Consider the following 9160-nt stretch of genomic DNA (forward strand, 5'->3'; position numbering starts at 1 on the left):
GGGGTGCAGTATGACCACTCACATCGATTAAATATCTAGGCGTAATTTTACAAAGCGATATGAATCGGGGTGAGCTCATCAGATTGGTAGCAGGGAAGGTGAATGTTCGAATTCGTGTTACTGGGAGAATTGTGGGAAAGTGTAACTCATTCACAAAGGGAATGGCGTATAGAAAGGCTAGTTCGACCCATACTTGAGTACTGCACTAGGTCGGATTAAAAGCAATCATAGAAACACTTCAGAGGCGTGCTGCTTAATTTGCTACAAGTACACTACTGGCCATTAAAATTGTTACACCACGAAGATGACGTACTACAGACGCGAAATTTAAACGACAGGAAGAAGATGCTGTGGTTTGCAAATAATTATCTTTTCAGAGCATTCTCACAATGTTGGCGCCGGTGGCGACACCTACAACGTGCTGACATGAGGAAAGTTTCCAACCGATTTCTCATACACAAACAGCAGTTGACTGCCGTTGCATGGTGAAACGTTGTTGTGATCCTTGTGTAACGAGGAGAAATGCATACCATCAGGTTTTCCGACTTTGATAAAGGTTGGATTGTAACCTAGCGCGATTGCGATTTATCGTATCGTGACATTGCTGATCGCGTTGGTCGAGATCGGACGACTGTTAGCAGAATATTGAATCGGTGGGTTCTGGAGAGTAATACGGAACGCCGTGCTGGATCCCAGCGGCCTCGTATCACTAGCTGTCGAGATAACAGGCATCTTATCCGCATGGATGTAACGGATCGTGCAGCCACGCCAATATACCTGAGTCAACAGATCGGGACGTATGCAAGACAACAACAATCTGCACGAACAGTTCGACGACGTTTGCAGCGGCATGGACTATCAGCTCGGAGACCATGGCTGCGGTTACCCCTGACACTGCATCACAGACAGGAGCTCCTGCGATAGTGTACTCAACGACGTACCTGGCTGCACGAATGGCAAAATGTCATTTTTTCGGATGAATCCAGGTTCTATTTACAGCATCATGGTGGTCGCATCCGTGTTTGGCGACATCGTGGTGAACGCACATCAGAAGCGTGTATTCGTCATCGCCATACTAGAGTATCACCCGGCGTGATGGTATGGCGTGACGTTGGTTACACGTCTCGGTCACCTCTTGTTCGAATTGGACGTGGACGTTACATTTAAGATGTGTTACGACCCGTGACTCTACCCTTCATTCTATCTCTGTGAAACCCTACATCCCAGCAGGATAATGCACGACCGCATGTTACAGGTCCTGTACGGTCCTTTCTGGATACAGAAAATGTTAGAATGCTGCGCTGGCCAGCACATTCTCCAGATCTCTCAGCAACTGAAAGTGTCTGGTCAATGGTGGCCGAGCAACTTTCGCAATCCGCCAGTCACTACTTTTGATGAACTGTAGTATCGTGTTGAAGCTGAATGGGCAGCTGTAACTGTACACGCCATCCAAGCTTTGTTCGACTCGATGCCCAGGCGTATCAAGGCCGTTATTATGGGCAGAGGTGGTTGTTCTGGGTACTGATTTCTCAGGATCTATGCACCCAAATTGCGTGAAAATGTAATCACATGTCAGTTCTAGTATAATATATTTGCCCAATGAATACCCGTTTATCATTTGCATTTCTGCTTGGTGTAGCAATGTTAATGGCCAGTGGAGTAGGTTCGATCAGCACGCACGTATTACGGAAATGTTTCAGGAACTGAATTTCCTGCAGAGACGGTGACGTTCATTCCGAGGAACACTACTGAGAAAGTGTGGAGAACTAGCATTTTCAGCTGACTGAAGAACGATACTACTTCCACCAGCGTCTTTTTCTCGTAGCTCTCTTTGCAAGTGGTACCAGAAAATAACTAATAGTGTCACAAGAAACCCTCTGCCGCACACGGTGCGATAGTTTGCGGAGTATGTCTGTCGATGTAGATACATTGTGCGGCTTCACAGAGATGCTTATCATTTGCGAATCCATCCCTGTAGTAACATTTCATGATAGTTTAGCGTGTATTCGATGCAGGGCCAGTTTGAGAACAGTTTTCCCCACTAACGTCTTATGATTTTGCGGCCTCTCCTTTCCCTAGTACTCTTTCACCCTTGCCAGTTTTCGCTACTAATTGTGACACTGTATACAAACCATGCACATTGGCGCCCTTCCCAGCTCGGTGCCCTAAGAGGCGGCTTATGTCTCTTAGGCCTTAAACCGGCCCTGGTTACATCCATGGTGTTGCGACTTTAATACCTTGCAATGTATTAAGTGTAGAGTAGGAGAAATTCGGGTATCACCGCAGTGGTCAGCACCCTGGATTCTCATTCCGGAGAACGACGGTTCAAATCCACATATGCCCATCCAGATTTAGACTGTCCGTGATTTCCCCAAATCGCCCCAGAAAAGTGCCGGGATGGTCCCTTTGAAAGGGCACTACTGATTTCCTCCCCATGCTTGACAACATTCCGAGCTTGTGCTCCGTCTTTAATGACCTAGTTGTCGACGGAGTGTTAAACCCTAATGTTCCTTTCTTGTTCGAGTATTATAGTGTAGTCGGGCAATATGAAATACCGTGATTTTTCGCCCACCGAGTTTTGCACAAAAGCAGGAGACGCATGATCTACCCCAAAGTGTTTCTGTGGAGCTCTGTAGCGAGTCCAGTTCGTCTCCCGACATCGCGTGTGTTAAAGTGCAGAAAAATTATTTGCTTAGTTTGGCGAAATTTTCTGAGTGAAGTTATCAAAAATAAGCGATACTTATTGGAAATGTACACTGAAGATTAAAACTATCTAATTAATTAAGTGGTAGATCGTTATTTATTTCTCGATTTTTGGCTATAGTTACAACTGGTTCTGTAGTTCCGCTGTGAAGTCCTAGATGCCATGTCCGGCTATGTGGAATATTTGGTAATGTATAAAATTCACCTTCATTCTGCAGGTGCTGCGAATGAAGAGTACATTTGTGACTTTTGCAAACAGATCAGTATAAAATGGATCACTTGTAGTTCAGAACTTTGCTTTTAAGTTAATAAACGTAACAGATTTGTGGTTGAAGCTAATTATATTTTCTACCACTGGTAGTTAGTTAGGAGTTTAAATTAATAACACTCTCTGAACTCTATTTTCTCTACAAAAAATTTTTTATCGCTAAATTTGAGTCATCTCACTTTTTACAATCCTATTCCACGTTTCCCAACTGATCCATATTAGCCTCCAAATGCAACTCTCTTTCAGAACTGTTTCATCAGTGATAAATTTTTAAATTTTATCAAGGGAAATGCAAAAACGTATTGGTGTATAACTGGAGTTTATTATAAAGTGGCCGGCCGCTGTTACCGAACGGGTCTAGGCGCTTCAGTCCGGAACCGCGCTGCTGCTACGGTCGCAGGTTGGAATCCTGCATCGGGCATGGATGTGTGTGATGTCCTTAGGTTAGTTAGGTTTAGGTAGTTCTACGTCTAGGGGAGTGATGACCTCAGATGTTAAGTCCCATAGTGCTTAGAGCCATTTGAACCATAATAAAGTGTGTTTTGGAGCCAAGAAGAATTCTATTTGGCGATAGAATTACAAATGTAAATGTTATGCCATAACACCCTAATTTCATCGAACTGTCAAAAAACATTAAAAACAGATTTTTCTGTCACTTTGACAATAAAAATGTCAGTAATATGATAATTCGTGTGACAAAAATGTTTTTAAAACTAGATGTCTTACGAAATTTAACTCGCAATCACTTTAAAATCTAATTGCCTGTCTTTAAGCAAATAAAACATATCTGCCAGCTTCAGTTTAAGGAAGAACATTTACTAGAATCTGCTCCTAAGCTCAGCGACACTGTCTTTTGATACAGGCCTTCACATCGAAACGTACTCTCTCCCTCGTTGCACACGATAGCCTATCAACATACCTGCCACGCAAACAGCGTCGATGATCTCGAAGCACTCACCGTTGTGTCTAGGCTCCTCCAGCACTTCTGCAACTACTGCTATTTCCCCGGACTGCTGTGTGACGCTAGGTTTGGACACGTGGTTATCTGCGGTGCGTGCCACTCGGCCCTTTTGGTGATAGATGACGGCGGCAGGAGCTGTACGTCTGTGGCTCCTCAGCACCACTGCGCTGCTGCAGGACGCAGCTTTTTTTTTAAGTGTCCCTTTATCGTTGATGTCAGCTGTGTTGCGTCTCTGGAAGACAATGCGTGATATTCGTAGGTAGCTGAGAGATAAAAATTCGAGGTCGAAGCTATCTGGCGATCTTAGAATTCTATCACACAAACCCGGTACACTTGACTGAAAGAAAATCTCCGCTGTACAGAAGTGTTCTGTTTGGCGGGTGGTATATAATGTGGGAACTATCATGTTAATCTTACGTCGCTTTCGATGCCGAATTACGTTTCTCAGGAAACACTTTTCATTATAGCAAGTTACAGCAAGATTCTTTGAATCGTCTATTTGAGGATATGAGGGTCCAGTTAGTTCACCCCCCCCCCCCCCCCCCCCTCTCTCTCTCTCACCAATTCACAAGCCATAACCTCCACTTCTCGCCCATCGTAATTAGGGTTTCTCGCAGATTTTCTAATAACTTTCAGCACAAGGCGAGTTGAAAAGAAGTCATCAGTGGGGTTTGAACACTGGATCTTAGGTACGACGACCTCAAGCTCCACCAACTTACCTAAGCGAGATATTATAAACAGCCTGTCACAGATACGCTTTTCCTGTGCTCTGTAGTTCTAACGTTGCTTTTGATTACCGTTTACGCATGTTCCACTGAATGACAGCACATAGCACGAACTGAAATGGCGTTTTGGTCAACACTCTATCGACGTACAACGTTTGGTACCGATATGAGTGTTTCACATCTGGAGGTTTGGGTGTGAGCTTAGAAGCAGATTGTAATAAATGATCTTCCTTAAATAAAAGTGGCAGACACATTTTATGATTACAGATAGGCAATCAGATTTTAAAGTGATTGCGGATCTTCGTTAAACTTCGTAAGACAACGAATTTTCAAAACATTTTTGTCCCACGAATTATCATACTATGGACATTTTTTATCGTCAAAGTGACATAAAAATCTCAAGTACTACGTTGGCGTTTTTCGGGCGTATCATCTGCTTCAGTTAATCGGTTACCAATGAATTAAAGGATATATTTGTTAGTCTTACGTGGAGGAATATCTCATACGAGACAAACGATATATATTAAGGATTACTTTCATTTGGCCACAATATATCCATCCGCTGCATCGATGAAGATCCAAATTTGCCCAACACTTGTTTCTGACTGTACTACACAATACGCTAATAAGCTGCCAAATCATGTATAGTACATGCAAGAATGGTAAGATAATCTTTCACAGGCACTACTTTGGAGGGTCTGTGCTGTGGGGAAATCATGAGGTAAACTCATCATAAAAGAATTCGATATGGGGGAAGACAGAAAGTGACACTTAATCATAATGTTTGTTTTGAAGATGAGAATATATCAAGTTGTAACAGATTACTAGCCACAAGAATAAAATGATTGATAATGGGGGAGGCTTTGATGCAGTCTAAGCAATGGAAGTGATCTTGCACCACGGTAAATGTTATGTATTATACTTAGGGTATGATCGTTAATTTTGTTTGCGAAGAGTGGATTGGAAAAAGGTGTAAATTTGAAGTCATGTTAACGCTTATCCAGCAAGTTTCTATGAATTATGACCCAATTTATGTTCTCCCATATCCTTGATGAGGTAAGCTTAACTAGAAAATAATCACTTAGGAACAATTAGAGCATAAGTGGAAATGTATACAGGATAGTCAGAAACAGTTTGAAAAGCTTGTAAGAGTGTTGCAGTGGAGGGTGTGCTGAGAACGACTTCGATGTGTTGCGCCCTTTCTGACTTATTTAGAATTGAATTTAGCCAACCGGTCATGGGGCACACAAATTCAAGTAGCTGCTAAAATTCGGCTATGTACAGACAACTGTGGGTCCATGTGTTACCATTCATTGAAATGCTCATTACCAATTCAAACTTGCCTTTTTAGGAAGTGGTAAATTTAACTCAGGTGAGCAAAAGCTATTTTTGTTCTGTTGGAGCAAACTAAAGGAATAACCCGCTTGGCAACACCGCCTCTGGCAGGCTCCTTGAATTTTCCCGCGCGATCACTTGACTGGGTAATTTCAATGTTAAATTACTAGGTACCGGCGTAACGTATCGAATTTTTTTTCCCAACAGTTATTTCTCAACACAACCTACCCTGCAATCCCTTATAAGCTTTTCAAACTTTTTCTGTCAACCCTGTATGATTGATGAGCCTAGGAGAGTATGGATGCGCGGTAGCGCGTCAGTGACCCGTTGATAGTTACAGCCTGTGTAAAATGGTATAAAGGGTTTTACGGGAGATTATTTACATTGATGTTTATCGGAAGTTTAAGTGTCGGTATCTCAGAGTACTGAAGGGTAATTCGAGAGCTATTCAGTAAGATTTAACCTAGCGATATTGGAGCTTTGCAACTTCTGTCGAGCTTGGGTGTTTTAGAAGGTGTTGAATTGGTTTGATTGGCAATAATTGGCTCGGATCGGAGATCCGACCGTTCCGCAGTTAATAAAAGTAGTGCGTCTGTTTCGCTCGTTCAAGGTTAGTTCAGTCGAAGATTTTGTCTGTTGTTGTGGATTTGTGGGCAGCCTGTGAGATTTTTGGCAGGCACTACATACGTGTGGGTTGAACATTCTATGGTAATAGTAGTGAATAATTGTTTTAACTGTACGACTAAGATTCTCAATTTTAATTTTAGTCCTCATTACAGTTGAACCATTTACCGCGGAACCACTTGGCAGAGCAGATGCCGCTGTATTATCGATTCAAAAGGAAAGTTACGAGTGGTTTAAATTAGCGTGTTTAAGTCCCGCGATTGGTTCAAAGCCTGAAGCAACTATATAACTTATTATGTTAAATGTTAGAATTTAAGTGGTGATGGCACTTAGTGGTTCATTTTTGATTTATTTTATTTCTTCCGCTCAGTAGGGAGTAGCCAGCCTTCGTAACATATGAACTTACTATTGTGATATGAAAGAGAAATAAACGTGTCCTGACTTGTTAGTAAAGTGAATCCCATCTTATCTCCGCTGTCTAAAGAAAATGAAAATAAATGATTAAAGAAATTAATCAATTTTAAGAAAAAATATTAAGTAAAGAATCCAGAGAGATTTAATCACATAGTTAGAAGCTTTAACGCTTGTGGAATAGGCAAAGATGTTTAGAATTTATTGTTCATTAAGATAAAAAATGTTCAAATGTGTGTGAATTTCTATGGGTCCTAACTGCTGAGGTTACCAGCCCCTAGTCTTATACACTACTTAGCATAAGTTAAATTAACTTATGCTAAGAACAAAACATACACCCATGTCCGAGGGAGGACTCGAACCTCCGCCTGAAACCGCGCGGCCATTAAGATAAAAGATAAAGTTGGTAATGAGAGTCTGAAAAATTATATGAAATACTTATGAAGGAAAGATAAGGGCTAATCTAAGTTTATATGAAAAGAATATAAGATTTTTGAATAACTAATATTACGAAACATTCTGTTTTGGTATCAAAGATGGAGATCATCAGTGGTCAGCGAGGTTGACCATGCTGACGTGTATTACATTCATCGCTAACTGTAGCGGAAAGAGAGTATCTAAGCTTGAATAGCCGTATGAATGGTAATAAAGATAGCTGTCTTACTCATCTGAAAAGCTTTACTTAGAAGGTACTGGATTTAGTAACTATTGAATTCGCAGTTTCACGAAGTGAATGAGCAGCTATATAATCCTGCGAAATACGAAGCGGAACACAATTTACGTGTGACTGATATTACATTCCAAAAGGAACTAATTCATAGCTATTCAGATATTTTAAAACGGGTTTTATGCGAAATTCTAGTATTATTTTGACTTCATGTCTTACTATATTAATGAAGGAAACTGGCTTCAACAAATTACGATGTCGTTAACTTGATACGTCATTTTTTTAGAAGAGAGAAACATTGGTGCAATAATTTTGCGAGGCATTCCAATTATAAGTAAAAGAACTACTTACGAGAAAAACTAAATTTTCACTCGTAAGCTATCGTCATTGAATGCTGTTACCGAGCCTTTAGACAAATTGTGTGTGTGTGTGTGTATGTGTGTGTGTGTGTGTGTGTGTGTGTGTGTGTGTGTGTGTGTGTGTTACAACGCTATAAGCTCCTAACAAACCTCTAAAATTAAACCTGGCAAAAGCTAAAGTCAGAGTAACCAAGATTATTGAAATGGTTGAAATGGAAGCGCGATCGCATTGTAAAATCCCGTGATCTTCTAACGGAAAAGAATCAATCAGTAGGGTGTTAGAGTTTCGCTCTTACGATGGTAGTAAAAGCTCGTGCTCCATTTGAAATAACCGCGAATGATACTCAATTACAGCACTGTGGTAATGCAGCTGCTTCAGTTAACGCGAACTTAGAATCAAATAGCTTCATATCAAACGTCTTTTACAACGCTATACACTGTGATTAAAATAGATTTACTTGCGAGTGTACAACGGAGTGACGCGAGTAAGACGGGGTACAATGTGAGCTACCAACAGTAGTATAAGCCGAAGTGCTACATCTAGTGTAAACGATTTGGTTACTAGATATTATCCGTGAAGATGTGTGTATGTTCCAGTCAGAGAAAATAGTTCCGCACTACTCTCAGTAATAGTGATGTTTGATGAGAACTGATACCTATAATACACTACTGGCCATTAAAATTGCTACACCAAGAAGCAATGCAGATGATAAACGGGTATTTATTGGACAAATATATTATACTAGAAATGACATGTGATTACATTTTCACGCAATTTGGGTGCATATATCCTGAGAAATCAGTACACAGAACAACCACCTCTGGCCGTAATAACGGCCTTGATACGCCTGGGCATCGAGTCGAACAGAGCTTCGATGGCGTGTACAGGTACGGCTGGCCATGCAACTTCAACAATATACTACAGTTCATCAAGAGTAGTGACTGACGTATTGTGACGAGCCAGTTGCTTGGCCACCATTGACCAGACGTTTTCAATTGGTGAGAGATCTGGAGAATGTGCTGTCCAGGGCAGCAGTCGAACATTTTCTGTATCCGTACAGGACCTGCAACATGCGGTCGTGGATTATCCTGCTGAAATGAATGGTT

The 9160-nt window shown here is 41.3% G+C and overlaps 1 protein-coding gene across 4 annotated transcripts in view; it reads right to left on the bottom strand.

The window, feature by feature from the left end:
• LOC126281448 (protein croquemort-like) overlaps positions 1-4098 on the bottom strand; it is a 114721-nt gene extending 110623 nt beyond the window's left edge. For 2 of the 4 annotated variants that reach the window (XM_049980420.1, XM_049980419.1), the window contains exon 1: positions 3891-4074. The gene's annotated coding sequence lies outside the window, so the exon portion shown is untranslated. Of the gene's footprint in view, positions 1-3890 lie in introns of all 4 variants that reach the window. The other 2 variants (XM_049980421.1, XM_049980422.1) reach the window with 2 other exon arrangements.
• Between the last annotated feature and the right edge of the window lie 5062 nt (positions 4099-9160).

Source organism: Schistocerca gregaria, chromosome 7 (genome assembly GCF_023897955.1).
Source record: "Schistocerca gregaria isolate iqSchGreg1 chromosome 7, iqSchGreg1.2, whole genome shotgun sequence".
Classification (NCBI taxonomy): domain Eukaryota; kingdom Metazoa; phylum Arthropoda; class Insecta; order Orthoptera; family Acrididae; genus Schistocerca; species Schistocerca gregaria.